We start from the raw sequence: 25,972 nt of genomic DNA, 5'->3' as shown, positions 1-25,972 counted from the left end.
CGCTACCAGGGCTCTTCCAGTGCCTTACATTCCCGTTTGGGCCTAGTCAAGAACATGTTTCTTCCTCGTGTATAAAGAAGAGCTTCCTTCAAAGGAAATTCCTTTTAATTTTTAAGTATTTATTAAATTTTGTTTAGATATGCCATTTGGCTGCAGCTTTTAAAACTTAGGGAATTCAACACAAGCTGTAGACTCGTGGCTAGGCTCCATAGCTCAGGGGTTAGAGCACTGGTCTTGTAAACCAGGGGTCGTGAGTTCAAATCTCACTGGAGCCTGTTCGTGCTCTTCTCACAAAATTGGTACCCTTCTCTTCTTTTCTCTTACGTCCACTGACTGTTGAAAGCAAGCAAGCACTGTGTGATGTTTCAGGGAAAATCAGATCCTGAGTATTTGGGACGAAAGATTATACGATTGGGAGCACTATAATCCTGGGGGGAAAAGCCAGGTGTTTGTACCATTCAGTAAGTAGTGGAGAAACTAGATTACTCAGGTCTCTGCGAGAACACTCCGGGGCTTGGCGGAGTCCACACACACCTGTGTTTACGGAAAAGAGCAAATTAGCCTCGGCCTATTGATGGCCATGATCCCCCGGCTGCCGCTGGAGCGTGGCGTTCTGTGCATTTCTCCACTTGCAATCTGCCTGGCGCCCCAGTTTTTCCTGTGCTCCTGGAGGGAGAACTGGTTTGCAGATTACTCTGGGACAGCCTAGTCCAGAAGCTACGCAGATACACCCAGTCCGGATGGTTCCTGTTCTGTTCCTATCGCTTACTTCCTCGGATTCAGACTCCTCGTCCTTCGGGCCCCGGCTGCTCCCTGGATTTGGTTCACCAGAGGTTCAACTCTCTGGAGACTTCCTGACCTCCAACTTGAGCCCGAACTTTAAATACAAAGAAGCTAGGCCTCTCACTGGCTGTTAATATATGCTCAATAATTGACACTAACCGTACTCAACTGTGTCCTTCGATAGCTCAGCTGGTAGAGCGGAGGACTGTAGAGGTAATTACCTGCTGTCATCCTTAGGTCGCTGGTTCGATTCCGGCTCGAAGGAAGTTTGTGGTATTTTGCTGCGCACCAGGTTTTATCCTCCTAAACCAACTACTGTAAAACATTTACTTTAACTCTATTTTCAGGCAACAAAAGAACAGCTTTTTGCAGACTATGAAACAATTTTGTGTGTCCTTTTTGTGATCATGCAGTATACGTGATTCGATTTACAGAGGAGATACGAATTAATGGTTCCCCTTTTAGATTTGAATGTTATATCCTAATCTTGAAGACCAGCTAGCGTTGACTGAATATTGGGTAACATCCCTCAACCCCACCCCATCCCTACACTTTTCCCTTACCGTGAATATTTTATACTGGGCAATTCAGGGTTTAAAGAGAATACTGTAGAAATATCTGTTCTTCAAAGGAATGTAAACAAACAGTGTAGAGAATAAGCAATGCAAAAGGCAAAATATGCATGTGGAAATGTTCCTTCAATAATAAGAAATACTAATTAAAACTAGGGGATATTGCTGCACCACCAAATTAGAGAGTGTTTATTATTTAGTACTGGGCAGGATACAGTGACGAGGACTTTCTTGTAGAATGTCACTGCATTCTGGAGGACAGTTGGGCATTATAAATCAGGAACCTTAAAAAGACATTGTGTTTGATCAGGTATTCTTTTCCTGCTTCTAGAAATTTATCATTCATTTTTGGAGAAAAGGAAATATGGCAAAAGATGTTTATCTGTGGGTAAATTGTGTTCTTTTTACTTTAAGGTATTTTTTTTCAAAATATGCCACATATATAAATTAAATTTTTTAAAAAACAGTGTTTTAACCTTACAAAATGAAGTTTAAAAATACGCTGTGCCACTATGGAAGACATTTTGGCAGTTTCTTACAAAACTAAATATATTCTTACCATAAAATCCAGGAATCACATTCCTAGGTACTTACTCAAATGAGGTGAAAACGTATGTCCACACAAAAACCTGCCCATGAATGTTTATAGCAGCTTTATGTATGTATAACTTCCAAAACTGGGAAACAGTAAAGATATCCTTCAACAGGCAAATAGATAAATAAACTGTGGTACATCCAAACAATGGAATATTATTCAGCACCAGGAAGAAATGAGATATCAAGCCATGAAATGATATGGAGGAACTTTAAATGTGTATTACTAAGTGAAAGATGCCAGTCTGAAAAGGCTACATATTGTATGATTCCAAATATATGACATTCTGGAAAAGGCAAAATGGAGATGATAAAAGATCAGTGTTTGCCAGAGGTTAAAGGGGAGGGAGGGATGCATTGGTGAGGCACTGAGGATTTTTAGGGCAGTGAAACTATTCTGTATTATACTTTAATGGTGGATATATATAATTATACATTTGTCAAAACCCATAGAATGTGCAACACCAAGAATAAACCCTAATGTAAACTATGGACTTTAGAGGTTTGTTTTGTTTTTTGTTTTTGTGAAGACCTCAGGGGCCTAAGGTGGGTAAAAAATGAAAGGAACTGGTCTGGAGGAGTCATCAAAGTGAAATGGGAGTGGGTCTGGGAGGACACAGAAGAGGCTTTTGATTGAGGAGGGGGAAAGACATAAAAAGGAAGGCAGAATTAAAAAGTGTCATTAAAAAATCCCTAGACCTTGGTTCTTGCACAGAGTCCTAGTCTACTGCTCTGTTCCTTTCATTGATTCCTCAAGGCACTGCAGGGAAATTCGTACCTCCTTGAGAGAGCTGTACAGCCAAATCTGTGAGTACTGCAGTGGGATAACGGGCTGAAACGGCTGAGAAGTGCAGTGGGACAACCATTCTGATAGGGCACCACTAAATAGACCCTGAGTTTACCCGCTCCTCTTTCCCACACTGAGTTAGGTTCTGCACAGGTATCGCAGTTGGGTTGCTCAGAGACCTGGACAGTCTCCAAGATAAGTGAATTCACTTGGAAGGGGCAGAGCAGTGGCTAAGCCAACATTCACAGCACACCCCACTGGGCCAGACGCACAGAGTCAGCCAAGAATCAGCTTTGAAGTGTTTTGGAATCACAAACCCACCTGCAAAGTCAAACTCAAAAGAACCGTTTACCTGCCCTACTACACCCCCATGCCTGAGTGACAGCTGGAAGCCTGGTAGGAAGTGGCTTTCTGCCTTCATTCATTCATCATATTCAATTACAAAAGTAATGTGATTAAAAGCAAAATCGGGTCTGTGCAGGTTACTTCGCGATCACAGAGCTGCAGCTCCTAAACCAGTGTGGGCGGCGGGCTGATGGAGGCTGCGGGACACTTTCTAGGATGGTGCCTAAGCCAGGTCATGAGAATGATTCAATGTGAGCATGGGTTTTAGAAGAGGAGGACCGAAAGAATTCCCCATTGCGGGAACACAAAAACTTGGACACAATGAAAAGTCGAAACGGGTGCATACACCTAGTTTCGGCAGAGGATGTCGGGAGGAATCCAAGGTAACCCGACTTAACATTCGGTAATCGAAGGTTCCTCTTGCTGGAGGAAAGAAGGTCTTCTGGCATATTTATCGGAATTTCTGTATTACTTCGGATTTACAGCTAGACTAAAACACAGCTGGCAGTGATGGGATTCGAACCCACGCCCCCGAAGAGACTGGAGCCTAAATCCAGCGCCTTAGACCGCTCGGCCACACTACCACATGCGATAGCAACTTTTCATCCTTGAGCTATTTACTACCGACCCCAGGCTCAACATTCTGAATTTTCTTCATGGTTAGTCGGCTCTCCCTCACTGTTTTCATTTACCCCTAGGGTTCTGAGCAAACTTGGAGAGAGTAGAAATCATCGCATTCTCACAGGCCTGGGAAGTGAGCTAGAAAGTGGTCAATGATATTAGCGTGAATATCCTTTGAAGACTTCCGCCTTTTCTTTAACCTAGGCAATTCCACGCCGAAAGGGAAAAGCAAAAAACAAAAAACAAAAACCCATCTCACTGGCGACCTATTGCAAGTGATTACAGAAGACTGAATAAGGAACTCCTCGCTGTTGGGTCGTTGGTCTGTGGCTGTGAAACTCACGGTGCGAATGGGGCTGGAGATCCAGTAAGAGGCCCCCTTCCGTTGACAGATCTGGTAAGCCTGTCACCGATAAAAAAGAAAATCCTTGGTCGCATCCCCTGCAGATTCAGTCAGAATGGAGAGATTGGGTCTAATTTTCTTGAAAGTAGCACTCTGGGATAGACCCATGCGCATGTAGCCTCTGAACCATTTCCCTTATGTAGGGACCAGGGTGACTGCCAGAGGGTGGTTACATCCAAGAACGTCCCCACACTGGAAAGGAGTGGGTCCCGGGCTTCTCTGGGGTCCTGGATCCACTAGGCTCCATACCGTTTCTTTCGAATGGAGTAGAGGGAAGCCTAAGTAAAGTTGCAGAAGTGATCCCGGGGATCTCCAGCACCCAAGTGGGATCTCGTACCTGTCAATGACCTCTACTAGGCGCTAAAAGTCCTGGGTTACACGTTACATATATTCTTCTTTGCTGTTTCTGATTGGCCATGTCTGGGTCTCCGGATGCAGAAATTCTCCTAGGAGTCTAATTAAAGTTTCCTAACTTCCTAACTCTTACTCTCCTCCTCGATCACTCATAGAAACACCCTGCTCTTGCCTCCCCTTGCCCAGGGGCTCTCCGAAGTCCTTCCGTGGTGGCTTGAGGGGTCGGGGTCAAGGGTGCTTAGAGAGAGGCAAAATTGTTCTTCACTGGATCTTCACGGGGCGAAGGTCCTGCTAGTTCCCGTCTTTGCTTCCACGAAGGGGGTGGGGGCCGACGAACAGAAAAGAAGTACTAGAAAAGCTGCTTGGAAATAGGGCTCAGGGAGCACCGGATGAATTTAGGACCGAGGCCGGGAAGTGGGCGTGGCGAGTGGGAGAAGGCTGGGGCCGGTTTAGGAAGTGGCTCCCAGGGACCGAGGCCGGAAGCGGGCTCTCCTCGGGCTCCCCATCAACCCTCCACCCCCTCCAGTCCCGGCTGCCCTCTGAGCCAAGTCCCCTTCACCCCGCCCCCGTCTCACCCCCGCCCACACCGGGTTATGCCCATCCCGGTCGCTCAGTTTCGTCCTCTCGTTCCCTCCCTCTGGTCCCAGTTGATAGGCAATTTGAGCTCCCGGGGCAGAGCTGGATGTCGACCCTTGGGCTCCAACTAAGTTCTCTTTCTCTCCAGAAGCTACGGGAGTCAGGAGCGAGGCACACGCTCGGAGATGGTAGCGGCGAAGGCCAGCTAGTCTAGCGGAATGGGCAAAGGTGTGGTTTCTATGTTCCACATCACTGGAGATGGGGGGTTCAAGTAGCCATCGCCAGCCCCTTTGGCTGAAGGGTACGACTTCTGAGAAACTTCACTTTGTGTTTTCACACTTTTTGAGAATCCTCAGATAAAAGCGAATGTGAGCTTATTGCCTTCAGCAGTACACACAAGTCTTTGCAACACGCCACAGCAATGGAAAGACTGATGCTAATCTCAAATTGGAGAGAACCTAGAAATTCTGTGCAACCACGCACCTTTTGTGCGTAAGATGAGGAAGCATCAATTTAAAAGACAGAAAAGGGCTGGGGCTCTTTATTCCTTCAAAGGAGGTAGGGAGTGGATGGGAGGAGAGAGAACAAGTATTGATATTTAAAATATTAATATTTATTGAACTATTTTGTCTAGTAATGAACCAGGCAAGAGACTCAGGGTCTATGGGTTGGTCTTGGGAAGCCTCATATTGAGGCTTTTGCTGAGATGATCAAATGAGATTATATAGTCATATTTAAGTCTCTGTTAGTGCTAATTTGATAAACATGCACATTTAAGTAAATCACAGTTTCTGTAAATGTTTTGACTTCTTTTTAAAAATATGGATTCAAAAAAATATGAGATTCTCATAAGGTGGAAGTGACCTGAGCCCTTGATTTTTTTTTAGTGCTAGGTCAGGCAGTAAAAGGAACCAGCTAACAAGAAAGAACCTGATCATTATAGCAGAGCTCCTTTTGATCCCAGGGGGCTGCATGTTCAGGCTCCACAAACTGCCAGACTTCAAAACACTTTCTTATCAGGACAAAGTACCACATTCTCCTATCCCAGGCTGAGTTTACTTTACTAACCAGTGTGCATGGCTTCCCCTATTCAATCACCTGATGTTGCTTGAGCACTCACTGCCTGCCTTGACCTTACTGGATCCTTCATTGGGGGAGGATCCTTGATCCATTCCCCACAGAAGTGGACCACCCATTGGATTACACAGAGACCTGAAAGCCAGAAGTCTCAGCTTTCCTAGTGGAGTGCCAACCTTGCCAAATACTTAATTGTCCATTATCTGAAGACATTTGGAATGATGCCTGATACAGATAAAATGTGCTGTGTTTGTCTGGCACATGCCTATTCCTTCAGTTTTCAGTGTGGGATACTAGTATTTTAGGCTCTAGCATTCTGCAATATTACTGGAAATTTAACCTTAGATTTCCTGCTATCTATACTTTGGCAATAGTCCAGGTGATGAAAATTTATATAAAAGCAGGAAATCTACCTCAAAGTCTTGATGCTCAAAGTGTAGTCTAAGGACCAGCAGCATCAGCATCTGCTGGTAATTGATTAGAAATGCAGAACCTCAGGCCTATGAATTGGCATCTTAACAAATTCCCCAAAGGTTAGAGAATTTTTACAAGTACTCTATGTTTCAATCTATGTTTCAACTGTTCTATGCTCAATTTAGGGCATTTGAAAGTTTCCACCAGACTTGCACTACATGCAATACCTCAACAGGCATCTCCTAAAAATAAGAATTAAGAATAGAAACATAACTTCAGTACCATATTACACCTAACAACATTTATAATAACTCTATGTAATCAAATTTCCCCAATTGGCTCCCTCCAATTTTTTTTTAAATCTAGATTCAAACAATGTTTCTCATTGCATTTAGTTTTAATGTTTCTTTAGTCTCTTTTAATCTAGAAAATTCCCCTCATCTCAGCCTCTCTTTTTTCATGGCAGTTGTCTTATAGGAGGTCTCTCTATAAATCTCTCTCCCTAGCTCCAGTAGAGAGCCATCCAGGTATTGGTCTGGCTCATTTCTGCATGTACTATAAAAATCTTACTAAAAATTAGATACTGGTAAATAATATGTTCCTTTTGATGGATGTATCAGATAGTCTTTTCAGCATTTATTGAGCCCCTACTTAAATACTTAGCTTTTTAGTGGTCTCATATGTTTATCACATTGACCATTACACTAATGCAAAGTATTGCAATGTACTTATACTTAGGAATTTTCTAAAATAACTGTTCAAAGAAAAAGGCGAGAAGGGAAAGGAAATACTTTCCCTTATTTTCAACAGGGAAAATTAAGCCTCTTACTTTAAATTTTTATTTGTCCTTACAATGTTTACTGGAGTTTATGGAAGAGGTGGGACAAAAGGAAGCAATCTCACCAGATTGATTGCCTCTTCAAGCTTCAGGTGAAAAGAAATGCAACCCTGAACTAGGTCATGGTCAGCAGAATGGCAAGATGAAGTTTATGAGACATTCTTTATTCTTTGTTTCTGTTCATCCTGCTGGTAGCAATAACCTCCTTCCCCTGCCCTGACTCAGTCCCTGCAAAATATTATAATAGTCTGGCTGCTTTGGGTTTAAGAAGATCAAGTCTGATGTACACTTGATTTTCTTCTTTGATTTCTCTACTACCTTTCCCAGCTTCTGACTCCAATACAGCAGAGTACCAAGTGCTCAAATCTTGCTCAGCTTGAACACACAAGAGTGGTTATAATGGATTTAGGCACTTAGGATTAGGCTAGTGGGGAACATCTACCAAGAGCCATTTTGAAACTGAGAAATAGGATCTTCTTTTGGCCCTTCAAGGTAGCACACAACCCACTTCACATCCACCAGATAAATCTGTACTCACCATTTCGTCAGGTTTGGGGAGGTGCAGAAAATAAACAAGGTTATATCCCTGCTTGTAGGGAGCTTGCCGTTGAATAAAAGAAGATATCTCCTTCTCCTTCTGTAATACATACAATATAAATCTAGAAGAATGAATATGCATGCACGCACACACACACACACACACACACACACACACACACAGAGTGGTTAGGTGGTAACACAAGTAGTGACTGAGAATTGCCAGAGTGAGTGCAGCCTCAGTTTCCCAAGGGTGAGAGGTCTGTGGAAACTGAAGAAAATAAATTTAAGAAAGCACAAATTGAGGCAAGTACAACTTTTTTTTTTTGGTTAAAGTTTTACAAAGCCATGTTCCTTGATATTTTAGATAAATAATCTATGTACCTTAGAAATCAGTCTGCCTATCCACAGATGTACTTGGATGTTGCTAAGGTGAATAATTGACTGGACTCTGGTAATTGTGCCTACTTTTCTATATTAACCCTTGACTTTTTAAGGTACTTTATGGTCAATGAAGCTGAAAATTACAGGGTCTTCACCCAACGAGATCAAGGAGGTCTCTTCACAGATGTAGAGAACAAATGTATGGACACCAAGGGGGGAAAGTGGCAGGGAGGGGGTGGTGGTGTGATGAATTGGGAGATTGGGAATGACATATATATACTAATATGTATAAAATGGATAACTAATAAGAACCTGCTGTATAAAAAAAATAAATAAAATAAAATTCAAAAAAAAAAAGAGGAGGTCTCTTTCATGAACAAAAGCTCCTTGAGTGGTACACAATGCATTTTCATGCAAATAGATAAAATAATCTTATTAGACTTCATTCTTTCTGCTTGGATAATTAAAAATTTAATTTTTCCTACAGCCTAGACATCTGTCCTGGAAAATTATTGCGTTCCTCAGAGTATTAAAAATCTGTGAGGTAGTGTTTCAGACAAAAATATGTAAGCTGAATCCAGTCATGAAGAAATAATCAAAATCAAATGTTAAATTGAATCTAATATGAGGAAATAATCAGACAAATCTAGAATGTGAGACCTCCTGTAAGACAACTGACATGAAAAAAGAAAGGCAGAGAGAAGGGGAATTTTCTAGACTTAAAGAGACTAAAGAAACATTAAAACTAAATGCAATGAGAAACATGGTTTGAATATAGATTTTTTTAAAAAAATTAGAGGGAACCAATTGGGGAAATTTGAAAATAGGGACTGTTAGATTATATAGAGTTATTATAAATGTTGTTAGGTGTGATATGGTACTGAAGTTATGCTTCTATTCTTAATTCTTATTTTGGGAGATGCCTGTTGAGGTATTTAGGTATGAAGGATCATAGATATGAGATACAAAACAAACAAGGTTATTATCCCTGTTTCTTGGGAGCTTGCACTTGAATGAAAGAAAATATCTTTTCCTTTTGTAATAATACAATATAAACTTAGAAGAATGAATATGCATACACACACACACTATGGCAACACAAGTAGTAAATGTGGCAAATGTTAATAATTAGTGATTCTAAATTAGGGGTATACAGGTATTATTGTACTGTTTTTTTCAACTTTCCTCTAGGGGCAGATTGAATATACAAATGGACAAAGGTCAGACCATATATAATAATGGAACTCTGTCCCACAGCCTGCAGAAATCAGCTCAGGAAACCAATCCATTATCTACCAGCTCAGGAAGCCAGCCTACCATCTTTAAGTCAGACTTGTAGGAACTCTGACCACTATGCCACTATGTTTAGTAAGAGTTCGGGAAGCCAAACAATAACCCCTGTAACAGTCAGCTCCAAATGGCCAGGAATTGATTAGTAACAGCCTTCCTGATAATAGTCCCTGCTTCCAACTTAGGATCAACCAGACAAAGTCAAATACGCATCCCGAACCAATCACATAGGATACCTGGCTTCTAGTTAACCCACCTGCAGCTTCCCTAGGCCAGCAGCCTCCAATCAGGGCAACTGAGCCTTCCCCTTTTTCTTCTATAACGCTTTTCCACTCCTGGGTCTACCTTTGAGTCTCTGCCAAAATGCAAGTGATGGTGGCTGACTCCCTCGCTACAGCAAGCTCTGAATAAATAGCCTTTGCTTGTTCTCATTTAGTTGGTCTTCATTTATTTCCACTCTAGGATTAAAATTTTGCAAAAAAAAAAAAAAAGTTGAGGGGAAATGGAAGAAATACAAACACAAAAGTAATGAAAAATATTCCTAAGATCTCTACTAGAGTCAAGTTGTTTCAGAGACGAGCTTCTGATGTCCAGAGCACACTGGTACATGCCCATATTTGATGTTGCTCTCTGGGTCTAATAAACTAGTGGGAAGGACTCTTGGAACCTTCTAGAATCAGACAGGCCAACCAAAGTGAGCGGTGGGCAGTGGCTGGGAGAATGAGGGAGATTGACCTAAGGTCCTGGACAACCTTCAGGGATAGGAGATAGGTGGAATAGAAGTGAGCTTGCTGAATTGTGACAGGTGAGGATGAGGAAACAGATTCTAAGAAAAGGTCCAAGGAGCCAAGACTACAACCAGAGAATAACAAGTAAAGAGAGGAGGAGAAACAGCAAGGGGGAGCGGATGAGAGAGCTGCGGGGGAGAGCGTTTTGACTCTAGCAATTTTGCGAAGGCCTGTCTCTTCAAAAATAGTAACGATAATAAAGATGATTGATAATAATGAACGCTTGTTTACAAAACTAGGTCACTGTGACTCTGCAAGGCTGAAAAACTGCCCCAGGTGTTCTCTAACCAGTACACTACATACTCAGTGTAACACTCACCAACATAACACATCGCCCATGATTCAGAGTGTTGATTTGATATTCCTGCTGTTTCCTTAAGAATTATGATGTCTGTCTTCAGGTTCAAAGAGATTATCATGCTGAGCACCTTGGAGGTTTCCTCCAGTAAAATGCCTTGTGTAGGCAAATGGGGTACAGCAACCTGATTCTTGATTCTCACAGGCAGAGCAGTCAGTTAAAACAAAGCCTTGTAGTTCTCTTGGGTGGAGGGCTGGGGGAGTGGAGGATATTGCCTGGTGTAGAAAGACTGAAGGTTGAGCACCAAAGGAGTGTTGGGAGGAGCAGTTCTTGTCAAGCCACAGAAGATCTATTACATTCTTGGCCCTGGGCAATTGTACACCTTCATCTCACCTTAGGACAACAGTGTGATGCCTCCCCATGACTCATCCCTGAACCTAGACTATCTGCCATAAAGGCCTTACTTTATCTGTCTAAATAGGGAATTTCTCTTCCTTATAAATTTGTAAGGTCAGTGTCACCATGTTTTACATTTATGCAACGAAAATGAAAGGAGACAATGAACCATGAGCTTTCAGATTTCTTACAGACTTCATGATCTTTGACAAATGACATTAAAAAATAGTGAGTACACTAGCAGGCCTGTGGTCAGAGGATCTCAACCTTACTAAACAGAAGTGGTTCACTTCTTGGGCTTGCATGAATCAGTGCCTTTTCCCCAGTGTTCTAGTCTATGACTATATTTGCAGTAAGAAATAGGTACAAGATTTTTCGTACCTATTTAAATAAACAAATAAATAAAAATTTAGTTCCTGTTTACTAGCTTACAAAAACAGGGTCTCTAAAAAGTGAAAACACAATCCTTTAAAAAAATTGTATTATTTTCAAACCAAAGATATATGTAAATCCATGTCTTTAAGGAAGGATTAAAATCTTCCTCCCCAGCACCTCTTTTCCCTGCTTGCTCCTAACCCTGGACCTTTGTTTGAGTGACAGGTATTAATTCCAATACACAAACAAGGGTCTGGGGCTCTGTTCAGAAAGGACAAAACCACGTGGTAAACTTCTTCTCTCCTTCTCCGCAGATTTTACCTCTATATTAAGGGAAGGGAGTGCACCATAACCTCCCTGCCCATCAGATAACCTCTATATGCGCCTCTTAATTCTCAGGTGGGTCTCCCGTGTGCCCAGATATCTAGAGTTTTCGTATTATGCATCCTTACTGGGCACCAGAGGCTCAGGCGTCGATGTCTCAGCAGAGTATCAAGATAAGGGACTAGAAGACAGTCTAGTAGTGGCTCTGCTCCAAGTGGAGCCTTTTCGAGAGGTTGACAGGACACGGAAAAGTTTCAATTTTGTAGAATATCTTGGATTTTTGCCTGGCTCAAAATCCCATTTCATTTAACAGAGGCTAGGCGTAGTGAATACATCTATAACCTGGAAGATAGAGAAAATCATCCCGGGTGGAGGCTCCATAGCTCAGGGGTTAGAGCACTGGTCTTGTAAACCAGGGGTCGCGAGTTCAAATCTCGCTGGGGCCTTTCGAATCCTTTTTCCTTCCGAGGCCTCAAAGCGGCAGGGCCCGGAAGACGGTGTCAACGCGGAGGTGCCCTGCAGATATCACCTCTCCTCGGCAGCGCCTGAGAGACGTTCAGGCAAAATGGACGCATAATAATTCCCCTGGTGCTCTCCCGGTGTGGATCCACCATAGCAGCTGATTAATGCCTCTCGGCGGCGTGAGGCTTGTGCGAGCTGGGTTAACAAACACGCATTCCTGCCAGTAGAAGGCTCTCAAACTCACATTTCTTTGAGAAACGCCTAGTGACGTGCGTGAGCCTTGAAGCTGATTTAAAATAAGTGAGCACCGTGGCTCGTTGGTCTAGGGGTATGATTCTCGCTTAGGGTGCGAGAGGTCCCGGGTTCAAATCCCGGACGAGCCCCGTTTTCCTGTTTCTAATAAATAATTAACTTATTGAATATACGTCTGTTACCGCATTTTGTGTACTCTGCTTTGGAAAGTTGCGCAAAGGGCCCCCAGGATGTGAAATAGCAAAGTTAGGGGCAGCTCCAAGTTATCAGTTGAATTCTGTCTGACGAAGCGATTCCCCACTCTCCCCGGCGGGTAGGCGGACGTGGCAGTTCCGAGAGCGGGTAAGTCTCTTGACCTCTCAGTGCATCGTCTGTGAAATGGAAATGGTAACACGTTCCCTTTCCCTGCCTACCTCCAGGGACCCCGTTCAGTAAAATAAAATAGTGTTTGGGAGACTGCTTGGCAACTTCAAATAGTGCTAAATACGGGGGGTCTTTTCCCCATCCCCCCCGCCCCTCCTCCCCGAGGGAACTGAGATCTCAAACATACTAACATAATCACCATTTTATGAGTGTGATAATTATCGTTTTAAAGAGTTTTATGTATTATCATATAGTGTCGTGTCTTTTCTTTCTCTCTTTCTCCTCCCCCCCACCTCCGCCTCTTTTAACCAAAACACTCCTGCGAAGTAGGGAACGAATTCTGTTAACTCTAGCAGAGCAGCAGAGAAAGGAGGGAATGTAAATCCCCAAAGGCAAATTTTAAAGGCTAAATTTTTAAAAAATGTTTTGTGGACCCTTATCAACTTCCTTTATTAAGTGAATAACTATTAACAGAAAAGAATAACTCCTTTAGAAGTGAACTATATCCCCTTCCTGCAGCCAGTTCACCGACATCCACATTCATATTCTCTGTCTTCCCTCCGGTTTCAAGGCTCATCTTTCTCATCTCCTATTGAAGGCAACTCCTTCACTTTCTCATCAGATAAATCCGCTTTGCTCTCCCTTACTCAAGGGCTTGATTTCTGCAATCAACATTCCCTTCTACAACCCCTAACACAAAACAGCTATTTCTCTCAGTGTGCAAGATCATTCCCATCAGCATACAAACATAGCATCTCCAAGTCCTTCAAGATCATAATCAGACTTTTGTCTCCACCACTCCGTGGAGACCACTCTTGTCAAGGTCACTAATGACTTTGTTTCCAAATCTAAAGGTTAGTTCTCACTCTTCATCATACTTGACTTCCCAACAGCATAGGGATACTATACTCCTCATTTCAGGAGGCTACTTTTTAGTCTCTTTTGCTGGCCCCTGCTTTCCTGAACTGTCAAATTACAGATGTCTTCTTGTGCTCCTTTTTGGATCAGTCTACATATACTCATCCAATCATTTGGCTTTAAATACCGTCTCTATACTGATGATCCTTAAATTTGTATCATAAGCCTTGACCTAGGTTTGTACATATAGTCACCTGCTTGCCCCACGTGAATGAGTTATAGGTATCTGAAATTTAACATGTCTCAAACACTACTCCTGATCTCCTGCCACTCCTCTTCCAACTGCCCTTCCACCGCCATCCATGTCTCAGAAAATAGAGCCGTCATTCATCCAGTTCCCCTATACATTACATCCAATCTACCAACAAATCCTATTGGGTCTACCTTCATCCATTTCCCAACGCATTCACTGCTAGTACCCTAGTCCAAACTATCCTTCATCTTTTGACTGTACTCCCACAACAGCCTTCTAACTCATCTTCCTACTTCCTCTCTACTCCCTACTCTAGAGAGCAGCCAGAATTATCCTATTAAAATACAAGCAAACAAAAATTTTTTTCTTCAGTTCAAAAACATCCAGTAACTTCTCACACATAGAATATAATCCACGATCTTGCCCTTGCATGTTCTGGCCCTGACTATCCCTCTGATCCAACTCCTATCCCCTCCTCTTCCTTCTCACTCGTTCTTCTGGCTACACTGGCCTTCTTACTATTCCTCAAGTACATGGACCTTGTTTCCTATTATGGACCTTTCATTTGCTGTTTCCTCTTTCTGGAATATTATTCCCTCAGATATTTGTATACCTTCGTTTCTTATTCCTTCTGTGCTCAAACGCCACCTCTGTAGAGACATCTTCCTTGACAACTCTTTCCAAAATAGCCCCCAATTGTCACTAGCCCCTATACAAATCTATTTTTTCTTCACAGCATTTATCACTGCTTGACACATTTATATACATTTAATTATTTCTTTTTTTCTTCTCTTTCCTCCCCTCTTCGGATGTAAGCTCCACAAGAGAAAAGATTTTGTTATGCTCGCTGCAGTACCCTTAGCACTTAGCCCTGTGTACAATGTATAGTAGGTGATTAATAATGAATGAATGAATGAATGAATATTACCATATTCCTGGATGCACCTGCTGGCTTCCAGAAGCCACAATTAAACAGCATTTATTTTTGGCTTTTGTAGAGTCAGATTGGAATCTTCCCAAAGGACAGCAGCCATGGTTTTGGCTTACAATACAAATGGAGAGCCTAAATCAGTCTTCGTCTCTCCACTTTGGCCCAAGTACCCAATTCAGGCTTCTCCTCAATAAGAAACTACTAAACTGCTTCTCTGTGGGTAGCAGAATGACAAATATCTATATTGATAATTACAGGACTTTCACATTTCTACATTTTTACTGTAGCTTTCTGTGGACAATTTGATCTTTTATTATCTAATCTTTAGTGGAATTTCAACACAAATGGGAGAAAGGAAAGAGACAGCCCTGTGGTCTGAAATGTGGCAAAAGATGTGTTTAAGCAATGAAAACACTTAACATTTTTTGATTGCCAAACTCTGTTCTAAGCACCTTACATGTGTGAACTAAGTTTTATAATATTTCCATGAGGAATCTCCATATTACACATGAAGAAACCGAAGCACGCAGAAGATAAGCAATTTGCCTAAGGCCACACAGCTAGTAGTGTGAGAATAGGACACTGGTGGTCTAACAGCAGCAGCGGAGCCCGGCGTTTCCACACCCACACCACATCACTGCACTGCCTTCCTTTACGCTGCCTTTGTTTTCTGCTTGATGATGTCTTACAAAACGGTTCCGAGACCGTTTTCAAATAGTAGGCTTACTTTTCCAATGTGCTTTGTGAGCTTCCCTTAGGGACAGGCATCGTGTTTTATTCATTTTTTCTCTACCCCCCAGCAGTAGAGCAGTGCCAATAAGAATAAAAGTGCTCATAATATGCCCTTCGGCTGAGTGAAGAAAGGCAAAGCAAAGCTTACAGGTTTATATTAAAGTCCTAGCACCTTGCCTATGGGAAACCATGGATTCAAAGGCATTATTATGATCTTACGATGGTGTTATTGTGTATCATTAAAAAACTTTGACTTATGAAAGACCCAGAAAACATGAGAAGTCGCAAAACAGTGCAAACCCAGATTCTCTATCAAGTATAGACAAGCGGTTGGACAAGAGAGGAAAGTAAAGAAACTCTGTCTTTAAGTGGCAGGACCAGCGCATTCATGGCTGTGACACTCAAGACGCTACGAAAAAACACTGGCAGCGGTGGGATTCGAACCCACGCCCCCGAAGAGACTGGAGCCTTAATCCAGCGCCTTAGACCGCTCGGCCACGCTACCCTCTACTAAACTTTCGCAAGCATATCCTGTACCCTTCACTCTCCTCCCCTTCACGCCACATGGTTCACATATTTTTCTTTTGGGGAGGCTCTTCGTATCTCTTTTTTCCCCCTTTCTTCCCGATTTGTTTTGCTTTCTTTCTTCTTTGAAGCCACAGTGCTTGATATTGATGGAAAGAGTCGTATTACACAAGCGCAGGGAGTCTCGAGAGACCCGACAACATTTGTTAGCTCTAACGGGTACGGAGCCCAGTATAGGCTGGTCACCCGGGCGAGTCGGGGTCCTCTCGGGCCTCGGGCGGGCTCTCCACGGAGGGCGCCACACGGCGAGAGCTTTCGCTACTTGAGATGCCGAGTCTGGGGTCCTGCGGAAAGAAGGCGCCTGGATTTTCCCGGAGGAAACGCGGAAGCTCACCGGGCGGTGAGTTCCATAGCATGTAAGGCAGGGCCAGAGACGTCCCAGCCTGGCCGAGCCCAGGAACAGGTCAGTAATGTGCCGAAGCCAGAAGATGCCTCCGGACCTGGGCCCAGCTCTCCGGCCGACAGCGGGCAGAGGGGTCGGTACCCGTCAGGGAGACGCCCTGTTGGGAACGCGGGTCCTCTTCCCTCCCCAGTGCCACGGGATAACCCCTCAGCCTGTGACTGTCCCTGATGAGATTGCCTGCCATCATTCCCGCAGCATCTTTGGCCCACTCGGAAGCGAAAGCATGCAGCGCAATTATTGTTGATCCTGAATCTTTTTTCCTGAAAAAGATGTGTGGCACTGCATTCGGGAATTTGGACGAGAGCGTGCAGTGATTTGTTCCTCCACTAGGTGTCATCCATGCCCACAGTTGGTAAAAGAAGAGTTTACAACCATGGACGTCGCGAAAAGTTTCTATACTAAAGTTTAGAAATCGAGATGAAGTTTATGTGGCTCGTTGGTCTAGGGGTATGATTCTCGCTTAGGGTGCGAGAGGTCCCGGGTTCAAATCCCGGACGAGCCCTGGTTTTTTTTTTTTTTCCTAACCAGCGGTCTTGGTCTTTACCTTACCTCCCATAAAGCCTCCGATTTACTGATGTTAAACGCCATCTCATTAAGCAAGCACCCTATGTAGCTACTATTACAGTATGAACACCAGTTTATACTCCACTATTGCAGATTTATATGTATCTTTAGACCAATGCTCCTTGTATTATTAATTCACGAGGATAAATGATAGATGTTATTAGGTATATTTCATACAGTATTTCTTCTACGAAATCATTATTTCTAAAATCAACCATCATTTCTCTTTTGTAGTTTTTTTGTTATTAGCCAGGAATTGTTCCTTCAGGACTTAGGGAGGTGTATTTTATATTAACAGCTTCGCATAACCCTCAATTTTCCTCCGCTGTAAGCCTGGGGGCCCACTGGGTGCTGGGACCTTCGCAGGTCAGCAAGTGCGACGACGTGTCTCGTCAAAGAAAGCCTGGACTCCCTCCCTCAGTCAAGCCTTACATTCCAGGGCCCTTGGGTGTGTGCGTCGGGGTGCGGGAGTCGCCGGTAGTGCAGCACCCTGGGAGTGAACTTCTCAACAGGGACGCTCAAGCCTGCCTGCAGATTAGGCTTAACCTGTAAAACTATTTAACCATTCACTGCGGTGTCCAACACCAAACCAATTACATTGGAGTCTTTGAGGATGGGGTCCCCACATGGTTATGCCTTTCACCCCTACTTGCTCCCTACCTGCTGGGTATGCAGTGATCACATTCTCTTGTTTCAGTCTGATGTGCCCTGACTCACCTGATGAACAAGACCTAGAAACCACAGGTATTTTTCACCTCACTCTTAATTATTCTCCGGAGTATTTAACTTCTAGTACCTCTTCAGACATGTGGAAGAACTGTGAAACAAATAATCTTGGAATCATCTTTTAGTGCTTCCTCTTATAACCTACGGTCAGTCCTGTAACAAATGATGTTGGCTGTACCTTTAGAATATTTCCAGAGTCCAAACACTTCTCACCACCTCCTCCACCACCTTTGTAATCCAAGGCACCACGACCCCTCCCCTGCACTATTGCAGTAGCCCCTTAACAAGCCTCCCTGGTTGGCCCTGGTGTCTATTCTAAACATAGCATAGATGTAACCAAGTAGGACCCTATGGGACCTTCCTGGGACAGGCCTTCCCCCATATCCTCTGCTTTAGTTCCTCTCTGAAGTACCTAGATAACAGTATTTGATGCACATTTCCAGAGTTGTTTTACAGAAGTGAAAACCCGCCACCAAATGGAAGATGTTAACTACTTGATGACCATGAGCACACAGCCCCAGGCCTCCTGGAGCCTAAGGACTGATAATGTTAACCCCTGTGACACCGCTCTGTTTCGTCACCATCAGCCAATCAGAGAACTGTGCATGAGCAGATCACATACCCTGCGACCACCCTCCCTCGCCTGGCTTTCAAAAATCCTTTGCCGAAACCCTTCAGGGAGCTCGGATATTTTAGAGCAAGAGCCAGGCGGCTCCTTGCGTGACCCTGTTCCAAACTCCGACATTTCAGTTTGTCTGGCCTCACTGCATTGGGCACAAGAAGTTGGTGCTAACATAGAGAATGATCCTATTAAAGCCTAGGACAGAGCAGATCATTGCTCTGCTTAAAATCCTTGGATGCATCTCCATTTCATTTCATATAATATTAAAACTCCTTGCCATGGCTTTAAAAATCTCTACATGACTTCGCCATTTCTTGGACTCCCCTCACTTTTTTGACCTCATCTCCTACCGTCTCTCCCTTTGTCAACTGCCTTCCCACTACATTAGCCTCTAGTACTCCTCAGAAATTCCCACCTCAGTAACTTTGCACATGCTCTTCTCTCTGCTTTGAATCTTACCCACTTCATATCTGCATGGCTCTGACCACTGTGCATGAAATAGCACCCCTTTGCTCTCTACCTCCCCTTCTCTACTTTAATTTTCTTCTTTGCACGTACCACCACCTGACTTTTGCTGCTGCTCTCGCTGTTGTTGAATTCTCCCTCCCCACCCACTAGAATGGAAGCTCCCCAGGAACAGGGCATCGTTGTTGTTGTTGTTGTTTTTACTGCCAAAGCCTCCAGTTCAGAGGCTGGAACAGTTCTTAGCACCTAATAGATACTCAATAAATAGTTGTTTAATGAATTGTGTGAATTGTTTTATTTTACTTATTTATTTATTTATTGCCACAGAGCAGAGTCCTAACCACTGGAAGCCAGGGAATTCGCTGTGTGAACTGTTTTAAATCAAAAAGGAATCCCGGATCCTAGATACAGAGGGGAGTAAGGAGCATGGAGGTATCGGGGACTTGAATAGAGGGCTCTTGCAGTGTGGGTTATCCACTGTGTGTGCCATCCTGGGAAAGGCTGAGGGAGGGCCATGCCTGAAATATATTCTCTAGCAGCTCTCCTTCTCAGGCACAGTATGGACCTGTAAATGCTTTACAGAAGGGTTGAAAAGTTCTCCCAACTGGACATAAAGAAAAGCACAAAGTAGGCTCTCGCAGCTGTAAATCACGCATCAGCACCATTGACTTCTGTTGCAAACTTTCTCCAGGCAGAGATGCTGAAGTACAGGGCTGCTTCAGGCTTCCATGGCTTTGGGCAAATTCTGAACCAGATGGTTTTTTGAGGTCACTCTGTAGGGTTGCATTTAGCCATTCTGTAAGAGTATGTAAAACAAGTGACTTAACAAGATGAGGAACAAAAGTCCATAAAAGGGAGACTGCAGAGGAGAGGAAAAAGAAGGTTAGGGAAGGAGATGTATAACCCAGCAGGACTTCATCAACTTCACTTGACCAGGTTTTGTGATGAGGGATCACTCTGAGTCTGAGTCCTAAGGAGACATTGCTCACATGTGGGGAGAATGCCGGCAGGAGTATATGAAACGGGGTGAAAAGCTGTTGATGGTCACAAAGTACATATGAATAGGCAAAGTGTCTCTGCTCTCGGGAGCTATGACGGCAAGTTGAAATCTGCCCCCTTGTGGACAAACCAAATATTACCACGGGTCTTCCCTTTAAGGTCTTGCAGATTAAAAATGAATTCCTAGGGACTTCATTACTTTTTGCTGATCCTTCCATGTGCATTATAGGCAGGTGGAACTTATAGGGGAGAGAACTGTGTTATTGTCCAGGGAGATGGTATTCATGGGATTAAGCTGAACTACTTATTAAAGTAGATGGCATCCCATGGCTATAGAAGGAAAGCAGAAAACAGAGCTAGCATCCACTAGCAAAACTCTTGAGTTGCTCTTTAACAGCTAAAGGTGAGAGTTAAGAGTGACAATCACAGATTTAAAGTCTTCAAGTAGAAGTGAATCAACATTTTTCTTTCCTTTTATTGATCTTTCTGACCTTATGTCCATATGGTGCTACAGGGTCCCACCAAAAGTATCAAAAAGGATTGTTAAGTTTTGCAAAGGATAGCTTTTTGATACTATTGTTAAAGAGCAAAATCTAATTCTTTTAGGACATTTACTCATGGATTCTTCCATTCAATCAGTATTTAAAGAGTATTTTTTGAGCAAACATTTGTTGTATTCCAGGCACTACGCTTGGAGCAGAGATTACTTCAGGGAACCAGACAGATGTGGTTTCTGCCCTCATGAAACAATCAAATAGTTTTTCAAAAACCAAGAAATACAGTTAATTTATTATGCTAGTGATAAGGGCCACAAAGGAAAAGTACAGAGTGTGACACAAGCAAAACAGAGGCTGTTCACTTCCCCTGGGGTTTCTGGGAAGGCTTGTCTAAGGAAAGGAGGCACACATAGGATTTAAGCAGGTAGAATGGGGAGGGGTGAATGGAGTAAGGAACATAATGAGGAAACTAGATGCTAAAACCTTGAGTTGGGAGGAAACCTGATGAGTTCAGGAAACTGAAAAGGGGAGTGTAAGGAGACAGAGAGAGGGAGGAAGAGTGGTTTGGGTGAGGCTCCCTTGCAAAGCCTGGTAGGCAGCGGTAAGGACTGTGGTCATTATTTTAAGACTTATGGAAAAAAAAAAAAAAGACTTATGAAAACCCATTGACACCGTTTAGGTGGGTGTGTGGGTGGAGAGCACAGGCACAGAACTAGATTTGTGTTTTAAAAAGATTACTGTGATATAGTAGGGTTTGCACAAAAAGCCATGGGGACCCCCATTTCAGCTTTCTAATAAGCAAGCACAGAGCCCTGCATCAGGGAAGTTTACGACCGAATGCGTGTTATCCACTCTAAAATTGTTCTCTGTTTTTATCTCGTGCATTCCACCAACTCTGCCAGCTCCCAGAGCCACTTCAAAGGAGGTCAGTGAGGCCCGTGGAATTAAGCTCAGGGTCACAGAGCTAGTTAGTGGCAAAGCCAGTATGAAGATAGGAACGTCGCTTGCATGACTCCCAGGCCACTGCTCAGTTTGCTCTAGCTGGAGACTTCTGAAAAGGGAGGGTGTTTTTTTGTTGGTGGTGGGTTTTATTTTTGGTTTTGATTGTTTGCTTATTTTTTATTGCATCTGGGTTCTTTAGGGCCTTGGTGATTATTTGCTGATTAGCCATCATTCATCTGCTTTCAAGGAATCTTATCTGATTTTCAGCGAAGCTGGAACTGGCCCCCAAGAGGAGATCAGAGCTGGGAATGGCAGGAAAGCTGTGAATGTGTTTGGAGGTGCTGTAGGGGACAGCTGGGTTAATGCTCCTTCCTCGATGAGGATTCAAAGGAAACTGTTGAGGGCTCAGCCTGGGGACACACATAAGAAGCCAGGTACGCTATGATCAAAGCAGTCTCAGAAGTGGGAAACTGAAGGGCCTACCAAGCAGCTGTTTGATATGGATATGGCAACCTCCCCTCAACCTGATCTCCCCTGGCCTATCACCTGGTGGCTGTCATTACAGGAATACAAGTAAAATCACACACACACACACACACACACACACACACACACACACACAAGGCTTGGTTTGCCCCCAAGGGAGTACAGGACCTCCCTGCTCCTGTGTGAATAGCCTGGGGCTGTACCTGCAAGGCTGAGGTTGATGACAGCCTCTGATTCAGAACATGTCCTGCCCAAATCAGGAGCAGCTCGTTCTTGGATATATGCAAGCTCCAGTCTGTCTACCTCACCTGGACAGAGACAGGGAGGTAGTGGGAGGGCAGCTGGAAGAGCGCCCAGAGCGCCTTGTGAAGGTACTGCATGACTCCTGCCATTAACAGCTTGTCTAGCAAGCAGCTCTGCAGGTGCCAAGCGTAGCCAATCAACCCCTCCAGAACAGGGGTGCTTCATGTCTTTTTTTTTTTTTTTTCAATAGCGTTTTTGATTTAGGGAGGTGTCTCTTTGATATAGGGAGGTGGGGGGAAATAGAAGTGATAGCCAGAGAATCGTTATCTTAAGAGGATAGTCACTGAGGTCATTTAAATGTAGCTCAAAGCCTTCATTTGCGACAGCAGAAAGGTAGAGTCAAATTCTTCCTTCATTCTTTTCTACCACCTCCATTTTAGAGATAAAGACACTGGACTCTAAGAAGTGACATGGGTTTCCCAAGATCACACAGCTAGTTAGTGGCAAAAGAAAAAGATCTGAAATCCTTTACCCTTTTTTGATCTCCTGTGAGTACCAGGCAGTGTGCTAGATCTAGCAAGCAAGTACATCGTTCTGGCTCTCCAGTGACACACTGCACAGGGGACAGGAGGCCAAATACACCCTTTGCCATACCACACAGTAATCACTAATGCTAAGTTGGGTACAGGAAGCTTGAAGGAAGGCTTCATATGGAGACTCAGGGAGAAGATGGAGGTTGTTAATTCAAAGGATTCCTGGAGGAACTGATAAATACCCATGACCTTTGCACAGCACTTAGAGATATTTCTTTCTTTTTTTTTTTTTTTTTTTTTTTTTTTTTTTTTGCGGTACGCGGTCCTCTCATTGTCGTCGCCTCTCCCGTTGCGGAGCACAGGCTCCGGACGCGCGGGCTCAGCGGCCATGGGTCACGGGCCCAGCCGCTCCGTGTTTTTTTTTTTTTTTTTTTTTGCGGTACGCGGTCCTCTCACTGTCGTCGCCTCTCCCGTTGCGGAGCACAGGCTCCGGACGCGCGGGCTCAGCGGCCATGGGTCACGGGCCCAGCCGCTCCGTGTCATGTGGGATCTTCCCGGAGCGGGGCACGAGCCCGTGTCCCCTGCATCGGCAGGCAGACTCTCAACCACTGCGCCACCAGGGAAGCCCGGAGATGGTTCTTGATACATGGGCTTACATCGAATGCCTGAGAGTTTGTGGGAACCAGCATGAATTTCCTCATGGGCAAGCTCCACTTCCAAGGTTAGAAAGAAGCTTGAGCTATCTAACTTCTGACTGTTGTCCACACCAGGGTAGTAGATGAAGATAGTTGGGGCGGCTTCTTAGTGAAACTGAACAGGGAGGAAAGAGAGCAGATCCCAACCCAGAGGTACTTCCAAACTTCTGTCTTAAGAGTGGTGCTAAAAGGTGGCATCTGGATAATAGAGAAGTAGGAAAAGAGGGATAGAGAATGGTGGGAGCCAGAGGGGAGGGAAATACTTTCTGCTTTAAACGACGACCTTCCTGAATCCAAGGTATTCTCAGCTCCTTCACTGCCGGTCATCCCCACTCCTGCCCAAGCCAGAGACACGTTCTCACTTCTCCCTTCCCCCTGCCTGACCCTGGAATCTACCTTCCTGGTGGAGCCCAGATCACTCCAGCTCATCTCTAGGATCCCTATGAATTGGTTTGAACACAGGTAATTAAGGACTATAACTAAGAAATACAGACCAATCCTTGTTCCTCCAATGGTGTATTTGGGACATAGGTCTTCCCAGTGTCCAGGGAGGGAGAACTCTGACGAGCTGCCTGAGTCCTGCAATATGAGGCATGTGCATACCCTTTGTCTTGTGGGAGCTCTGAACCAGGGAAGTAATCCAGATGCAGGGGTTTCCTACTGGGGTATTGAATAATCCACATCATAATGGAAAAGTCAGCTTAGTTGTAGGATGGGTGCAACTCTAGAAATTATTATGCTGTTTACCAATTCGGGCTCATGTATTGTGGTGATCCTTAAACATCAGGGTGCATTATAATCACCAGAGATGGGCTATTGATTACAAATGCAGATTCCAGGGCCTCACCTCCAGAGACTTTGATTCATTAGGTCTGGGGTAAGGCCCAGGTTTCTGTATTTTTTATCAGCAGCCAAGGGATTCTGATGGATTTCACTTAGAAGCTACCACCTTCACCTTTTTTTTTTTAAATCTGTGGGAGCCAGGCAGTGGCCAACTAAGGAGTGACTGAGGGCTGATGGTGAGGTCATCAGCCCTCCCACAATATGCTCCCCACCCTCCTTCCATTCCCATCCTTTGATGTGGGCAAATTGTGTTTCCTCAGGTTTACGGGAAAGCACTCAGAAGATGTGTCTTCAAGAGGGCCCCTCGCTTCCATCTGTGGTGTGATCACCTCCCCCCCGCCAGGCCGTCCTCCATAGAAACTCTGTGGTCACTACTATAGATGGGCAGGGGTCCAGCACATATAAAGTCAGGGATGATAAGGGGAGTAAGCATACCCCGTATCAGAGTGGCCAAGAAAATGGACAATTTGAAAAGGACTCCTGGTGAAGGGCCAGCTGATGGATGGTAGGACTAGTAGATGTATGAAACAGTGTTAAGTTTTTTTTCTCTTCTGTAATTAAAAATGTTCAGGAAGTCTGCTAAACCCCTTCTCCTTGTGTTTAGTATGCATTAGCGAATATAGGGCGGGGCCTGTATCCAGGCTTTGGGAGGAGGGTGAAGCAGGCCAGAAACAGCTGCAGCACCACGGACAAGCACTTATGAGAAGCCAGGCATGAACAGAGGAAGACAGAGCATCTGTTTTGGACAAGAGATGAAAGCACTCCTCAGAGAGCTTCTAAAACATTGGGGGAAGGGAACTAGAGTTCTAGTAGTAATGAAGGATGGGGTTTGACTGTTGTTATACAAGGGAGGGCAATCCCCCAGATCTAAAAAACTTGGTCTATTCAGGTTACATTCCCTTTTGCTTATTATTTCCTTTGTTCCCACTCAAATACCTGGCTCCTAGTTTTCCATCTATGGCTCCTCATCCCATGCATCATTTCCCCAAATGTTCTTTCATAGAACCCTGTTCCTTAGGCTGTTAATAGTGGTGTCCCTCAAATGAAGCTCCATGCTCAAATCAATTTGGAAAATCTTGAATTAAATGAAACTGTAATGCTGGGCTTCTCAGAATCTCATGCTCTGTGAATCTTGTGACTCTGCAAAGGAAGGAATATAATGAACAATGTTTCTCAAACTTTAGATCATGAAACTTTTTCTTGACGCACACTCATTAATGTTTTCCAGAACAGTGTTTGCCTGAAGGCATGGTGGTCCTCCAGTGTTTGTTTGTTTGTTTTCCAGCCGAGCCAGGGGGCCTGCGGGATCTTACTTTGCCGACCAGGGATCGAACCCATGTCCCCTGCATTGGGAGCTCGGAGTCTTAACCACTGGACCACCAGGAAACTCCCTGCAGTGTTTCTTCTCCCGTTTTTTCTTAGTAATAGAAAATCAGAATTTTAGCTGGGTATATGCCCACCCAGAATAAACCCTACATTTCCCCAGGATCCCTTGCACTTGGATCTGACCAAGTTATTGCCAATGAAATATAACTGGAAATAGTTTGTGAGACTTTGGGATGCATTCTTAGAAGACAGTGCATGTCCTTTCTGTACCTTTCTTCTCCCTGCAGGCTGGACTGCAGACCAGATGGCTGTGTCTGGAGCAGCCTTCTGGACCATGACACGGAAACCACACATTGAGAGAGAAGAAGCCAGAACCCTGGAGCACCTCACCAAACCTAGGCTAACTACCCCAGGCTTTTTTTTTTTTTTTTTTTTT

General features: G+C 44.1%; 7 non-coding genes across 7 annotated transcripts; 5 read left to right on the top strand and 2 right to left on the bottom strand.

Moving 5' to 3' along the window:
- The first annotated feature begins 202 nt into the window (after positions 1-202).
- On the top strand, positions 203-275 carry TRNAT-UGU (transfer RNA threonine (anticodon UGU)). Its single transcript has one exon. It is a non-coding gene; the product is annotated as a tRNA-Thr (tRNA).
- Positions 276-957: 682 nt separating this feature from the next.
- On the top strand, positions 958-1,048 carry TRNAY-GUA (transfer RNA tyrosine (anticodon GUA)). The gene is given in 2 exon segments: positions 958-994; positions 1,013-1,048. It is a non-coding gene; the product is annotated as a tRNA-Tyr (tRNA).
- A 2,535-nt stretch (positions 1,049-3,583) lies between these two features.
- TRNAL-UAG (transfer RNA leucine (anticodon UAG)) lies at positions 3,584-3,665 on the bottom strand. Its single transcript has one exon. It is a non-coding gene; the product is annotated as a tRNA-Leu (tRNA).
- An 8,464-nt stretch (positions 3,666-12,129) lies between these two features.
- TRNAT-UGU (transfer RNA threonine (anticodon UGU)) lies at positions 12,130-12,202 on the top strand. The gene has a single exon. It is a non-coding gene; the product is annotated as a tRNA-Thr (tRNA).
- Positions 12,203-12,529: 327 nt separating this feature from the next.
- Positions 12,530-12,601, top strand: TRNAP-AGG (transfer RNA proline (anticodon AGG)). Its single transcript has one exon. It is a non-coding gene; the product is annotated as a tRNA-Pro (tRNA).
- A 3,429-nt stretch (positions 12,602-16,030) lies between these two features.
- On the bottom strand, positions 16,031-16,112 carry TRNAL-AAG (transfer RNA leucine (anticodon AAG)). Its single transcript has one exon. It is a non-coding gene; the product is annotated as a tRNA-Leu (tRNA).
- Positions 16,113-17,025: 913 nt separating this feature from the next.
- On the top strand, positions 17,026-17,097 carry TRNAP-AGG (transfer RNA proline (anticodon AGG)). Its single transcript has one exon. It is a non-coding gene; the product is annotated as a tRNA-Pro (tRNA).
- Positions 17,098-25,972: the final 8,875 nt, after the last annotated feature.

This window comes from Physeter macrocephalus, chromosome 11 (genome assembly GCF_002837175.3).
Source record: "Physeter macrocephalus isolate SW-GA chromosome 11, ASM283717v5, whole genome shotgun sequence".
Taxonomy (NCBI): Eukaryota; Metazoa; Chordata; class Mammalia; order Artiodactyla; family Physeteridae; genus Physeter; species Physeter macrocephalus.
Note: the sequence above shows the minus strand (reverse complement) of the source record. Positions and strands in the feature narration are given on the sequence as shown.